The sequence below is a fragment of the Puma concolor genome, chromosome B2 (assembly GCF_028749965.1).
Source record: "Puma concolor isolate L17-30 chromosome B2, mPumCon1.1.hap2, whole genome shotgun sequence".
NCBI classification, from domain to species: domain Eukaryota; kingdom Metazoa; phylum Chordata; class Mammalia; order Carnivora; family Felidae; genus Puma; species Puma concolor.
Genome location: NC_141671.1, coordinates 30,033,188 through 30,047,623, shown reverse-complemented (window position 1 = coordinate 30,047,623; position 14,436 = coordinate 30,033,188).

Below are 14,436 nucleotides of genomic sequence, written 5' to 3'. Positions count from 1 at the left end.
GCAGAGATGAGGCAGGGCCGCTCCCATGAAGAAGCTGAGGGAACAACAGCAAGGAGACATGCTTTATGGGGAACTGCAGCTGTGACTGGAAGACAGGGTCTGTCCAGGTGAGTAAACCCAGAAAGGCAGAGTGAGGTGAGATAATCTCATTAGTAGTTTGGCTTATTCTGAAGGTGAGGAGGAAGAGCCTTGGGGTATTGAGCTGGGAAATGGCTTGATTAGATTTTAAAGGTGGTTTCTGGCAGCAGTGTGTTGGCAGCATCTGGCAGAGCAACAGCTGGGGGGGGAGGGAGGAGTTGATTCCAAGTTTATCCCGGCCACATCTAGCCAGTATTTCACCTCCCGCCCCCAGCCTGGAATGCCAGGAGGAAATGCTGAGATCCTATAGAAGAGCAGTGTATGTGCTATATATTTTTCTGGTATTTTCACATCATTTGGTTGTCTCCTTGGAGCCTTTGAGGTGCGAGATGCAGGGCTCCTCATGAAAGGGGAACCAGACCTAGAGAGGTTGTAACTTGCCTCAGATCTTGAGGAGTTACTGCTTCCCACCCAGGCCTCTCCTAAATTCCTTTACCTCTCTCTTTCTTCTTCAAAAGGGGGAGGTATCTAGGAGGGAGATCCATATCAGCCTCTGTGGGGCTAGACACTCACCTGAGCTACCTGAGTCTTGCTCCCCCTGGAAAACTCTGCCTTTCATCTCTTTTGTGAGGCTCATGGTCCCTGCAGTGAACAGGGTGACCACAGGGGGGCGCTCCCTTCACGGCTGACCAATATTATTGGCTGGACAAAGAAGTGAAAGCCTGGGGGTGGGGGAAAGAGATTCCAGCCTGGGCCTGGAAAGGCAGATAGGCAAGGAGAAATGAGAAAGGCTGAGTGGAAGCTGACAGGGTTGCTGCAGGTCTCATTAGGGTGAAATTTCCCGACAGCCATGTATCAGAAATACTGCTATTTATAGACAGAATCTCAGAATCTTTACTTTCTCTTTTCTGTTGTCCTTTGCAGCCCTTGGCCTCTTTCTGAAAACACTGCTGATTACTGAACCTTGTTAAGGCTAGGCTCTGCCCTCATCACTTTCCTGAGTCACCTTATTTGGTCCTCACCACAGCTCTGTGATGTAGCGTTTTGATATATGCCCACTTTTACAGGGGCAGAAACAGGAGAAGTCAACTTGCTCACAGACATACACAGCAACTGGCAGATCTGGAATTCAAACCCTAAGCCTTTTAACTCCAAAGCCAAAGCTAGACAGTAGGGTCTTAGCCATCATTATTTTCCCAAATCTAGGGTCTGTAAAAAGCCTTGTCCTTTCCTTTTAGTCCTCAAAAAGACTCTAACTTCCTTCACCTCCCAAGAATACATTGTCACCTCCCACAAAATCATTGTTTGTGTACAAAGAATGTACAGAGATCCAACAATGGCAAAAGATTTGCTCAAGGTCACACTGGAAGTCAAAGTCACTACTAGGATAGTATTTCTCAAACTGAGGTCCCTGGACTCCTGACAACCCATGATGCCCTGTGAAAATGATTAAATTCCATGTTTTTGTTTCATTGGTGATTTTTTAAAAGTGTTATAAGCATTTTCTGGATCATATGTAACAGATCTTACATACATACAAGGCTAGTATGTGAGTGTCTGTGTTTGTTTATGTTTGTGTTTAGCTTTTTATGGTCAAGTTAGTTCTTCTGTAACTGTCTGGGCTGCATTTGTACTAAGTGAAGTCCAGAAGACATGTACTGACAAAGATTTCTGAGCAATTTGAATAGACACAAGTATGGGGAGAACTGAGTCATCACTGGGCACACAGTGGAATATTGTGTCAATTTCAAAAGAACCTGAATTAGGCAGTATGTGTTTATGTTGCCAGAAGCAGCTTCATTTCAGAAAAACAGCTACTCATCACATCAAATTAGTTACTTCAAATTGCCTTTTTACTTTTATGTGGATTTATTTCTACTTTGTTTTGTTTCTACAGCTTTATAACTGCTCAAGTATTTTTTTTTAATTTTTTAATGTTTATTTATTTTTGAGAGATAGACAAAGCACAAGCAGGGGAGGGGCAGAGAGAGAGGGAGACACAGAATCTGAAACAGGTTGCAGGTTCTGGGCTGTCAGCACAGGGCCCAACACCAGGCTTGAACTCACAAACTGTGAGATCATGACCTGAGCTGAAGTCAGACGCTTAACAGACTGAGCCACCCAGGTGCCCCTAACTGCTCAAGTATTGAAGCATAAGGAATTCAGAGTTAGCTGGATTTGCATGCATGGTTTGCACACATTTAAATTATAAAAATAATTTAAGTCAAGTCCATGAGGATTGTATTTCTTTCAAAAGGGTCCATACATTATTCAAGTTTTAAAGCAGGGCTAAACTAAACCAGGGCCTTCAGGAGCCTCCAGAGGAAACCTGTAGTGATAGAATTCCTGTTAAGGACCAGAAAGCTCCTCACCCTCAAGGTCCAGTACAAGGAAGTTAGAACTTGGGGCCTCTGGGCTACTGAAATGGGGGCTGGTCACAGAGTGAGGAAGTCATAGAGCAGGTACCTGGGGGAAACTCCAAAGAGAATTTATGTGACAGGACCAGGAAATGAGGTGAGAATGTGTAGAATTTTTCTCAAATATGTGTAAACAGATTTTTTAAGGAAATGGCAGTGTCTATGAAAATATTAAATGTGCATAATTTTCCCTGGCAATTCTACCCCTAAGAATTTATCCTACATGGATATATTTGTACAGGTGTGCAAAGATGTGTACAGGGTTTCCATTACCTTGTTTGAAATGGAAGGAAGGATCCAAAATCTATAAAGAACTTAAACTCAACACCCGAAAAATAAATAATCCAGGGAAGAAATGGGCAAAAGACATGAATAGACGCTTCTCCAAAGAAGACATCCAGATGGCCAACCGACACATGAAAAGATGCTCAACATTACTCATCATCAGGGAAATACCAATTGAAACCACAATGAGATACCACCTCTCACCTGTCAGAATGGCTAACATTAACAACTCAGGCAACAACAGATGTTGGTGAGGATGCGGAGAAAGAGGATCTCTTTTGAACTGCTGGTAGGAATGCAAACTGGTGCAGCCACTCTGGAAAACAGTATAGAAGTTCCTCAAAAATTAAAAATAAAAGCACCCTACAACCCAACAATTGCACTACGAGGTATTTATCCAAGGGATACAGGTATGCTGTTTCAAAGGGGCACATGCATCCCAATGTTTATAGCAGCACTATCAACAATAACCAAAGTATGGAAAGAGCCCAAATATCCATCGATGGATGAATGGATAAAGAAGATGTGGTATATATATATATATACACAGTGGAGTATTGCTTGGCAATCAAAAAGAATGAAATCTTGCCATTTGCAAGTACGTGGATGGAACTAGAGGGTATATGCTAAACAAAATTAATCAGAGAAAGACAGATATCATATGACCTCACTCATATGAGGCTTTAAGATACAAGACAGATGAACATAGGGAAGGGAAGCAAAAATAATATAAAAAACAGGGATCAGGACAAAACATAAGAGACTCTTAAATATGGAGAACAAACAGAGCGTTACTGGAGGGGTTGGGGGAGAGGGGATGGGCTAAATGGGTAAGGGACATTAAGACATCTACTCCTGAAATCAATGTTGCACTATATGCTAACTAACTTGGATGTAAATTTAAAAAAATAAATTAAATTTTTAAAAAAGAGGGGCGCCTGGGTGGCGCAGTCGGTTGGGCGTCCGACTTCAGCCAGGTCACGATCTTGCGGTCTGTGAGTTCGAGCCCCGCGTCGGGCTCTGGGCTGATGGCTCGGAGCCTGGAGCCTGTTTCCGATTCTGTGTCTCCCTCTCTCTGACCCTCCCCCGTTCATGCTCTGTCTCTCTCTGTCTCAAAAATAAACGTTAAAAAAAAATTTTTTTAAAAAAAGAAATGGAAGGAAGGAAAGAAAAGCAGAAGAAAGGAAAAGAAGACAGTGAAATGTTCATTAATCATGGTGAAGAGCCATGAAAATGATGGAGTTTTCATGAGGGTTGAGGGTTTCCCAATAACATGCCCTGAGACAAGGACTTACATAGAAGTAATTTCCTTGGGAGGGGAGCCCAGGAAGCACAAGTGAAGGGCTGGGAGGAGTGAGACAGGGAAGGAAAAAAAGCCAATGGTGTGTATGTTAATTTGTGGACTACTGTTGGGGAACACTGGGACTTAAAACTTTGGAGAGCCATCTAAGGAACTGTATAGAGTTCTCCTCAGATTTGTCCCCCTAAGAGATAAAGAAGTTATTTCCCACCATTTTAGTCAGCTTGGACCGTCATAACAAAATACCACAGGCTGGATGACTTAAACAACAAACAATTCTTTCTCACAGTTCTGGAGGCTGGGAAGTCCAAAATCAAGGTCTTGGCAGATTTGGTGTCTGGTGAGAGCCCTCTTGAAGGCTTGCACAGGGCTGCCTTCTTGCTTTGTCCTCACATTGCAGACACAGAGCACAGAGTTCTGGTCTCTTCCTCCTAAGGACACTAATCCTATCATGGGGGCTCACCCTCCTGACCTCATCTAAACCTAATTACCTCTCAAAGGCCCCACTTCCAAATACCATCCCATGGGGGATTAGGGCTTCAACATATGACTTTTTGGGTGAGGGGACAAATCATCCAGTTCATAGCACCCACCAACTCCTATCCCTCACTGGTGGGGGCTTGCCCTTGGAGGTATTAATTCCTTGGCACTTATAGTCTTCCTTAAATGGCTAAGTGACCTCTCATAGCACTAGAGAAAACCACCAAACAGAGAAGCAAAGAGACTGGAGCATTTGAGTAGTGTATATATGCCCATAAATACATATATATGTGCCTATGTGTACACATGTATATGAGTAGGTAGACCTGTGTGAATGCTATAGAACAATATCTGGAGTAAATCAAAGAGGTCTACAAATGGTGGAGGAAAGGAAGTTTTATTTTGTACTGTATGCTTCTCTGTATACTTTAGTTTTTATAATAAGCTTAACTAATTTTATATTTTTAAGAGTAATAACTTTAACAAGACAGAAAAATGAAATAATAATGGCCTAGCCCAGCCAAACACCAGGGGGAAAACAAATGCTACTCCACTCCAATCAGCAAAGGCTGAGTGAGGAGCCTAGACTTCCTCTGATACTTGGCTCTCTGATACCTTAAACGCCTCCTCTCCCTTTTAGAGGTGACAGCAGAGAAGACTCAGTGAGGATCACAGACTTTCATCCCTGCCCAACAGTAAAGGGCCCCCACTACAGAGCTCATTTTTAAAAGCAGAAAATACCATAACCAAAATAAAAAGTTCATTGGATAGGCTCAACAGCAGAACAGAAAGGACCTCTGTGATTATAACAAAATATCTAACTTTTGTGTCACTGGGGTCCCAGTAAGAGTGGAAAATCAGAGTGCAACTAAAAAAGAACTTGAACAAATAATGGCTGAAAATTTCCTATATTTGGCAAAATACATAAACTTACAGGTTTAAAAGGCTGAGCAAGCCACAAACAAAGTAAACTCAAATCTATGTCAAAACACATTACAGTGTAGCTCCTGAAAACCAAAGACAAAAAATTTTGAAAGCAGCAAGAAATGACACATCACCTATGGGGGAAAAATAATTCAAATGACAGAAACCATGGACACCAGAAGAAAGTGGCACAACATTTTTCAAGTGCTGAAGGAAAAGAACTGTCTGCCCACTATTCAACATCCATGAAAAATATCCATTGGGAATGAAGGGGAAACCAAGATATTCCTAGAAGAACTAAGAGAATTTGTCATCAGCATTCCTACCCTAAATTGAATTAAAATAGAAAGGATGTGATAAAAGAAGGAAACCTGGAACATCAGGAAGGAAGAAAGTACAATGGAACAAGCAAAAATATGGGAGTATTATACTTTCTTACCTCTTCATGCCAAGTTTAGCCACGTCCCTGCTCTACTCAATGAAATGTGAACAGAAGTGATATGTGTTACTTCCAGGAAGTAGCTTTGAAAGCCAGTGTATGGTTCTCTATGACTCCATCTGGGTCCTAGTGTGAGATGACAGAGGGAGAGCCACGGCCAAACTGTAATATACAGCATGAGCAAAGGGTAAACCTTGAGTGTTGTGAGCCCTTAAGAGTGTGGAGTTTTTGTCACCATGACAAAACTAATACATAATCCCTTATACATCTGCATAGTTCTTTTGTGCTCTCAAAACCTTTTCCACATTATTTCCTTTGATCTTCACAAAACCCTATGATTTATGGGGGCAAGTTGATATTTCTATATCAGAGAAATACTGTCCCCATTATCAACAGTCCCCATTATCAACAGACATTAAATAAATTCCTATACCACTTGAAGCATCGTTCCATAGAGATGCCTGTGTAAGAAGCAGCTGGATAGCAAATTAGTCACTGCAGTTTGGAACACTCACAGTTATAGCTTCCTATATGAGGTTCTCACCTGTGATTACTGTTTGTCTTCTTTGTCCACAGTATGTTAGTAGGCTTGGGATGTCTTTCCAGGCCTCTCCTTATACATAAGTTTAATCTGCTCTAGTGGGTGACTGCCCATTTTTTTGAGGTGACATCACAGGTCTGCTAAATTAGAGATAGTATATGCCACATAGTATATATTTTAAGTCATACTTTATCAAACAAAACCTTCAAATGTGGTGAAAATCCATTGTTTTCATTCAGTACTATGTAATGCTGTGTAACAAACCACCCCAAAAGTTAAAAGCTTCAAACAATAAGCAATTCTCTCCTCTATACACACACACACACACACACACACACACACACACAAACACACACACACGCACATGCACGTACACACTCACACAAGTAATAATTTGTTATTATTAACATTAAAAAAAATAATTTACACATCAAAAACCTCCCTCCTTGCCTTGCCACCAAAACAGACCTCTTTGGGCATTCCTTCTCTCAGAAAACTGCCCATCACTGTCCAGCTGGACAAGCCCAATTTCTTGGGGTCCACCTTGGTGCCTCTTTCTCTCTTTTATTTATTTTTTTTAACGTTTATTTATTTTTGAGACAGAGAGAGACAGAGCATGAACGGGGGAGGGTCAGAGAGAGGGAGACACAGAATCCGAAACAGGCTCCAGGCTCTGAGCTGTCAGCACAGAGCCCGACGCGGCGCTCGTACTCACGACCTGAGAGATCATGACCTGAGCTGAAGTCAGACGCTTAACCGACTGAGCCACCCAGGCGCCCCTCTTTCTCTCTTTTATACCTATATTCAATCCATGGACTTTACTCCCTAATATTTCTCAAATCTGACAATGTCTTTCCATCTCCTCCATCAACTCTCCTAATTCACGTCTTGCCTAGAATAATCCAGGACCCCTTGGCCTTCACCCTGGTCCACTCCAATCAATCTTTCACACTGCAGACAGTATAACCTTTTCAAAATGAACCTCTGATAATGTTATCCCCTCACTAAAACTCCATTTGTCTTAGGGGATTTCCTTTGCTCTCCTAGAAGGGAGATAAAATCCCCCACCATGATCTAGAGTCTCTGCCAGCTCCAGCAACTGAGTCTGCTGTCATGATCCCCCCCATTGTTCTTCCCTATTAACTCTCTCTTCCCCATCAACTCCAACCACTTCTGCTCACATACTATATCCCCAGCACCTAGCACATAAGAAGTGTGCAATAAATGTGTGTTGATTGAATAAATGAATGAATGGGCTTGTACATCATGCAAAGGTTGAGTTAGTTCTCTAAGACAGCAATACTGATGGATCTTAAAAACATAGTACTGGGGCGCCTGGGTGGCGTAGTCGGTTAAGCGTCCAACTTCAGCCAGGTCACGATCTCGCGGTCCGTGAGTTCGAGCCCCGCGTCGGGCTCTGGGCTGATGGCTCAGAGCCTGGAGCCTGTTTCCGATTCTGTGTCTCCCTCTCTCTCTGCCCCTCCCCCGTTCATGCTCTGTCTCTCTCTGTCCCAAAAATAAATAAACGTTGAAAAAAAAATTTAAAAAAAAAAAAATAAAAAATAAACAAAAAAAAACATAGTACTGAATGAAAAAATAAGAAGTAGAATGAGATTTATAAAACACTTTCAAGCAAAAGGAAAAACATGGAGCACATTAGAATGACTGCCCAGGAAGAGATAAATAGAATTAGGAGTGGAATACAATGGAATAAATAAACAACATAGAGGCTTTGCCCAGGCACATGAGAACCATGTGCCATAAGGTCCCATAGGGGAGGAATGAGAAAGAGGCACTGGTGTAGAATGACTAAGAGAAGAGGCCCAGGCTGAGCCCTGAGGAGCATCCATGTGAGGAAGACGGGTAGAGTTGTCAGCATAGGAGCTGAGTTAGCAGAAAGGAGCCAGGGGAGCCAGGTGTCTTTGAGGCCCATGGAGGGAGCATGTAAGGGGGTCATGGTCAACTGTAGCATTTGAGTTCTGCAAGAGATCACTCCTAATCCCTTGACTCAGCCTTTTAAGTATTAAGTTTTATATGTAGATCATCTTAATTTATTTTGAATAGGTAATACATTCCTATGGTTCAAACTTAAAAAGATCTGAAAGTGAATCTTCTCTCCCACCAGATTCTCAGGCCATCCGGTTCCTTTCCCCAGAAGCAATGCTGCCAATGGGCTATTTATCTTTCTGATATTCTTCTATCCTTCTGTGTATATACAAACAAATTTATAATATACACATACAAACATACTTTTTTGTTTTTTAAACAAAACAAGCGTGTTGTGTGTATGTGGATGTACTATTCAGTTTCCCACTTTTTGATATCAGTACATCAAGAGCTTACATATAGTTTTTACAATTGCTAAGCATTCCGTGGTATAGAAATACCATAATTTTTAAAAATGACCTCCTATTGATGGCCATTTGAGTTATTTCTATCCTTTTGCATGAACAATGCTGCAGCAAACCATCTTGTACAGGAGCCATGTCACACATGATTATGTTTGTAGGGAAAATTCACAGAAGTGGCTTTGCTGAGTAAAAGGGAATTTGTAATTTTGATGGACTCAGCCAATTGCCTCCTACAGAAATTGAACAATTTCATACTCATACCACAAATGTAGGAGGGTTTTCTTCGTATAGATTTTGATAGAGATTTGCCCCCATAAATGAACTGACAAAATTCAGAAGTTGAAGAAACTGAGATATAGTTAGAGGCACTGTAATTAAAAAATAAAAAGACAATGAAGGAAAGAAAGAGAGAGAGAGAGAAAGAAAAAGAGAGAGAGAGAAAGAAACCACCTTTTCTTTTGTGTTCAGAAGAGCTTTTGAAACTTTACCACTTTCTCTTTAAAAAAGGTTTTGCTTGGGGTGCTTTGGTGGCTCAGCTGGTTAAGTGTCCAACTTCAGCTCAGGTCGTGATCTCACGGTTTATGAGTTTAAGCCCTGCGTCAGGCTCTGTTTTGACAAGTTGGAGCCTGGAGCCTGCTTTGGATTCTGTGTCTCCCTCTCTCTCTGACCCTCTCCCACTCATACTTTGTCTCTGTCTCTGAAAATGAATAAGCCTGAAAAAAAACTTTTTTTTAAAGAGATTTTGCTTACTGCAGCCTACAGATTACTGTCTGAAGCCTGTCCTCTAGGTCCCCTTGCATGGGCAAGTGGCCCTGCCATTCAAACACTAGTTCCATTAGGAATGCTGAGAAGAAAAAAAATCCTGGCTAAGTTAGAAAAGAATAGCATAGGGGCCCCTAGGTGGCGCAGTCGGTTAAGCGTCCGACTTCAGCCAGGTCACGATCTCGCGGTCCGTGAGTTCGAGCCCCGCGTCAGGCTCTGGGCTGATGGCTCAGAGCCTGGAGACTGTTTCTGATTCTGTGTGTCTCCCTCTCTCTCTGCCCCTCCCCCGTTCTGCTCTGTCTCTCTCTGTCCCAAAAATAAATAAATGTTGAAAAAAAAATTTTTTTTTTAAAAAAAGAATAGCATAAAGTAGGACACAGGCATAAATAAAATCTAAATAACTTTTCAAAAGGACTGGAGATATATCAACCAATTACAATATATGGATCTTATTTCTTGATTTTCCAAGAAACTGTATATGTGTGTGTAAAACAATCAGAAAATTAATTCTTTGACCCTGACTTGCTATTTAATGATATCATGAAGGAATAAATGTAGATATTTTGAGGTGTGATAATGATATTGTGGTTATATTTTTTAAAAAGAGAGCTGTTACTCTTGGAGATCAGAGTAAAATATTAATGAGAGAAATGGCACAATGTTTGAGGCTGCCTCAAAACAATGGGGCAGATGGGGCTGGCAGTGGATGAACCAAGACTGGTCATACATTTATATGCCACAGGCATATAAATGTATACAATGTATAAATGTATACAATGGAGTCTATTACAACATTCTCCTTTTAAATATGTTTGAAACGTTCTATATGAAAAGCATTTTTTAATTTAAAATTTTAAGTGTTTTACAAACTTATATTTGCTCCTCAAAATGAGTTTTGATGGGATGCTTGAATTACTCCATCAGATAGATTAATAAAAGAAGGTTTAGAAATTTTTTTTCATAAAATGATTTTGGTAAGAGAAGATGGGGAAGTTCTTATGTGTTCCACATATAGAAGCACTGCTCCCATAGAGATTAGAGCAATGAGGAACAGTGGGAATACAGGAGTGGCTTCCTTGGGTCTGCCTGGGGTGTGTAGGGGGGGAGGGGGATACTGCAAAGACTTCACAGAGGAGGCTACACCCAAGCTGGACAGGAAGAATGACTGGAGTTTACAGGTCAAAAAGCAGGGAGGAAGCACTCCAGGCAGAGGGCACTACTACATGCAAGAGCCTGGAGGTGTGAGAGAGACCACTGCAGGCATTAAGTAGAAGGAAAGAGGTGAATTCTAAAAGATTGTATTATGCACATTTATCAGTCAGAATGTTTGTGGCTGCAAGTGCAAAGTTTTTGGGTTTAAAAGGTTTCCAGACAAAAGGTTCTGGGTTAATTTGGTGGCTTGATGATGCCATCGAGGATCTAGCTTCTTTCCATCTCGCTGTTCCCCAATCCTTGGTGTGTTGGAATTCATTCTCATAGACTGTGTTTGGCTGCTGCAACAGCAGATACCACATCTTCAACAACCATGTTCAGAGGCAGAAAGGTTTTCCCAGAAGTGCCCCAGCCAACTTTCCCTCACTTCTAACTGGGCCCAGAGCTCTACTACTAAATAAATCATGGCAAGAGGGATGGAAGAGGCATTAGACCAATCATAGTAATATGTATATCCCTTTGGGCTGTGAAGGGACCTCCATCTCTGAATTTATGAGAGGACAGGATTGAAATAATAAATAAAATTTGTAAAACCTTTGCCATCAAGGAAGCAGGGATGACTGTTTTGTGAGGGCCAAAAGTATCCTCTGCAAAAAGCTTTCATGAGATTATATGGGCTTTCTTAAAGGGACTTGCCTGCCATGCCAAGAGATTTGGATCTGATCCAATAGGTTCTGGAAAGGCTTTTTTTTAATTGAGCCTGGGTATGATCAGATTTGCATAATGTTATAAAGAATGATATGAAGGGGGGCACCTGGGTGTCGTCTGACTACAGCTCAGGTCATGATCTCATTGCTCATGAGTTTGAGCCCCACATTGAGCTCTCTGCTGTCAGCACAAAGCCAGCTTCAGTTTTTGTCTCCCTCTCTGTCTGCCTCTCCCCAGCTCAGGCTTTCTCTCTGTCTCAAAAATAAATAAAAACGTGAAAATTTTTTTTAAAAAAGAATGATATGAAGGGAACTGAGATCAGAGGCAGGGGTGTCAGTAATACAGCTATTTTTTGTGTGCTTCTAATTCTAAATCATTTGCATATCAGGGAACCAAAGCTGGCAGGTGGATAGATAACCTATCATGACTGCTGGATTGCAGGCAGCAAAAACTGTCCTTGGAGATCTTCCCAATGAACTTCATAGCTCTTGATGCTTGGGTGGAACTAACCTAAGTACAAAGAGCAGACTTAGTGCTTGACTAGGATCCACTGTGGTGGTGGTTGAGGGGGTCAGTGGCCAGGATGGGAGAGGGCTGATAATGTCTTAATCAAAGAAGACTGATACAAGTGCTAAATTCTGCTGCTATGCTCCTGGGACAGACCACCATGTCCCATTCAAGGCACCAAAAGTGACAACCTGGGGCACCTGGGTGGCTCAGTCGGTTGAGTGTCCCACTCTTGATTTTGATTTAGGTCCTGTTCCCAGGGTCATGGGATTGAGCCCTGTGTCTGGCTCTGAGCTGAGTGTGGAGCCTGCTTGAGATTCTCTCTCTCTCCCTCTGCCCTTCTCCCCCACCATCTCTCTCTCTCTCTCTCTCTCTCTCTCCCTCTCTCTCTGAAATTAAAAACAAAAACAAAACACAAACAAATGAAAAAAAGTGACAACCTAAGACTTCTAATTGCCTAATTTTAGGCATCATGCCATAGACTATACTCCCATCTATGATACATTCACCTGAGGAGAATGCCCATCTATAATGCATTCATCTCATGCATTACTCAAGAACTTCATAATGACCTGTCCCCTGATCCGAGGGCAATAGTGATACAAGTGGCACACCTCCTTCTCTGTACTGCTGGAGTCCCTCCCTTCATTATAGATAGTTTGCGACAACTACACAACCTACACAACTATACTACACTACACAACTTGATCATCAGCCGAGGCTTGAAGTTTACATCATGTCTCTGGAAAACAGCGTTCAAACTTCTCCACTGGAGGAGTTGCCTGTCCATTTGCCACTGACCACAGCAGGGGCCACATTCAGTGTAGCTGCCACCGCCTGCAGGTATTCCTCCAGTCTTGACGAGGTGTCCACCTGGAGTGAGGCGTGGCCTATGTGTTCCACAAAAACCCTGTATGGAGTAGTGAGGGGTTAGAGGTACAAGGCAGAGGAGAAAATTTCTCTACCGAGATCTATCCTCCCTTTAATGGGATGGGCCTTTTAAGTCATTGAACTTACTTTATAACATCATTTACAGAACATTCTACTCATAGAATGAAATTATTCAAACTATGAAAGAATCTCTCACTTGAGGAAATAATCACATGAACCCATCAGGTAATATCTTGTCTTAATGTTATTATAGGGTATGTTTCTTGATCAATAGACACTTCACAAAAGGAGGGACTGAAAGTTTCTGTATTCCAAGCCACAGAACCAGAAATTAAGAAAATAAAAAAGGTGTCTACAGTCATACCACCCTGAACACTCCCAATCTCTTCTGGTCTCAGAAGCTAAGCAGGGTTGAGATTGGTTAGTACTTGGATGGGAGAAAATAAGAAAGGAAATCTGACATTTTAATGGTGTAAAAAAATTATATATCTGGATTTTCTTGGACAGGAAGCTAATATTCCATGCTGGATTTCAACCCCGGATGACCACCAAACTGAGTTTAGTTTCTCTGGGCTACATGGAGACAGACGTGCAGTGGGGAGACCTGGGAGAGGATGAGAAGCAGACAAAGGGTCTCTCAGTCTTACTGTTTGTTCACTGGATGTTTTCTATGAGATCCTTTCATTTCCATAGAAAGTGAGGTAAGAATACATCTCCTTCATGTGTTATTTGGTAGCTGGGGAGACTTTTCATTCTCATGTAAAACCCCAAGGAAGATTGGTACTCAAGGTTTTCAAGGCCCAAATCCAAACAGTATAGAGTCTCAGAGGGATGCACTAGGTGCTTCCTGCCTTGTACCTGCTGCCCAGAACTTCGGTTTATCTCTGTGTGGGGTTTCCTAGGCCGACAGAGAATGTGCCTCCAAGACCTCCCTCAGTTCCTCCCGTACTTCTTTCTTCAGCCTTCCACTTCCCCCTCTGTGAGCCTTCCTTTCACCTTCTCTCAAAATTTCCTACCTCCCCATGTCTGCACTGGCCTGCCTCCCTCTTCTGCCAGGGTTAACAAATCCTTGGCCTCCTCTTACAGTGTTATTATCAGAGCCACCAGACCATTCTCTTTGCTATCCAGTTTTGCTTCAGGAAATGGAGAGTTTAGGAACCATGGTGTGGAATGGTAGGGAGAAAGCTCTTGGGAAAACACAGTTCATGTTTTTGTTTAACTGTCACTAAGTGTGAAAAAAAATCAGACAATTTTAGCACAGCAAGGATTAATCTCCTGCACGAGGCCCCATGGGATAAGGAGGGGTTGTGCCCCACATGGTGAGGCAGACTGTCAGCATCTATTTGCCTGAGGGTTGCCAAGCTTCATGCGCAAAACTCACCCAAGCAGAAGCAGCAATCATCCACAATGAACTGGACCCAATAACAAAGTCTTGAATGTAAAATTTTAAGTGACTTTTGTTGTTGTGTGTTTTGTTTTCGTCTTGCAACAGGCTGTAAACTCCATGGGTACAGAGACCACATGTATCTTGTACCACATGGCTAGCATGGAAAAGGAATTCAGGAAATATTTGTTGAATTAAAGAGTAAGTGGATGTAATT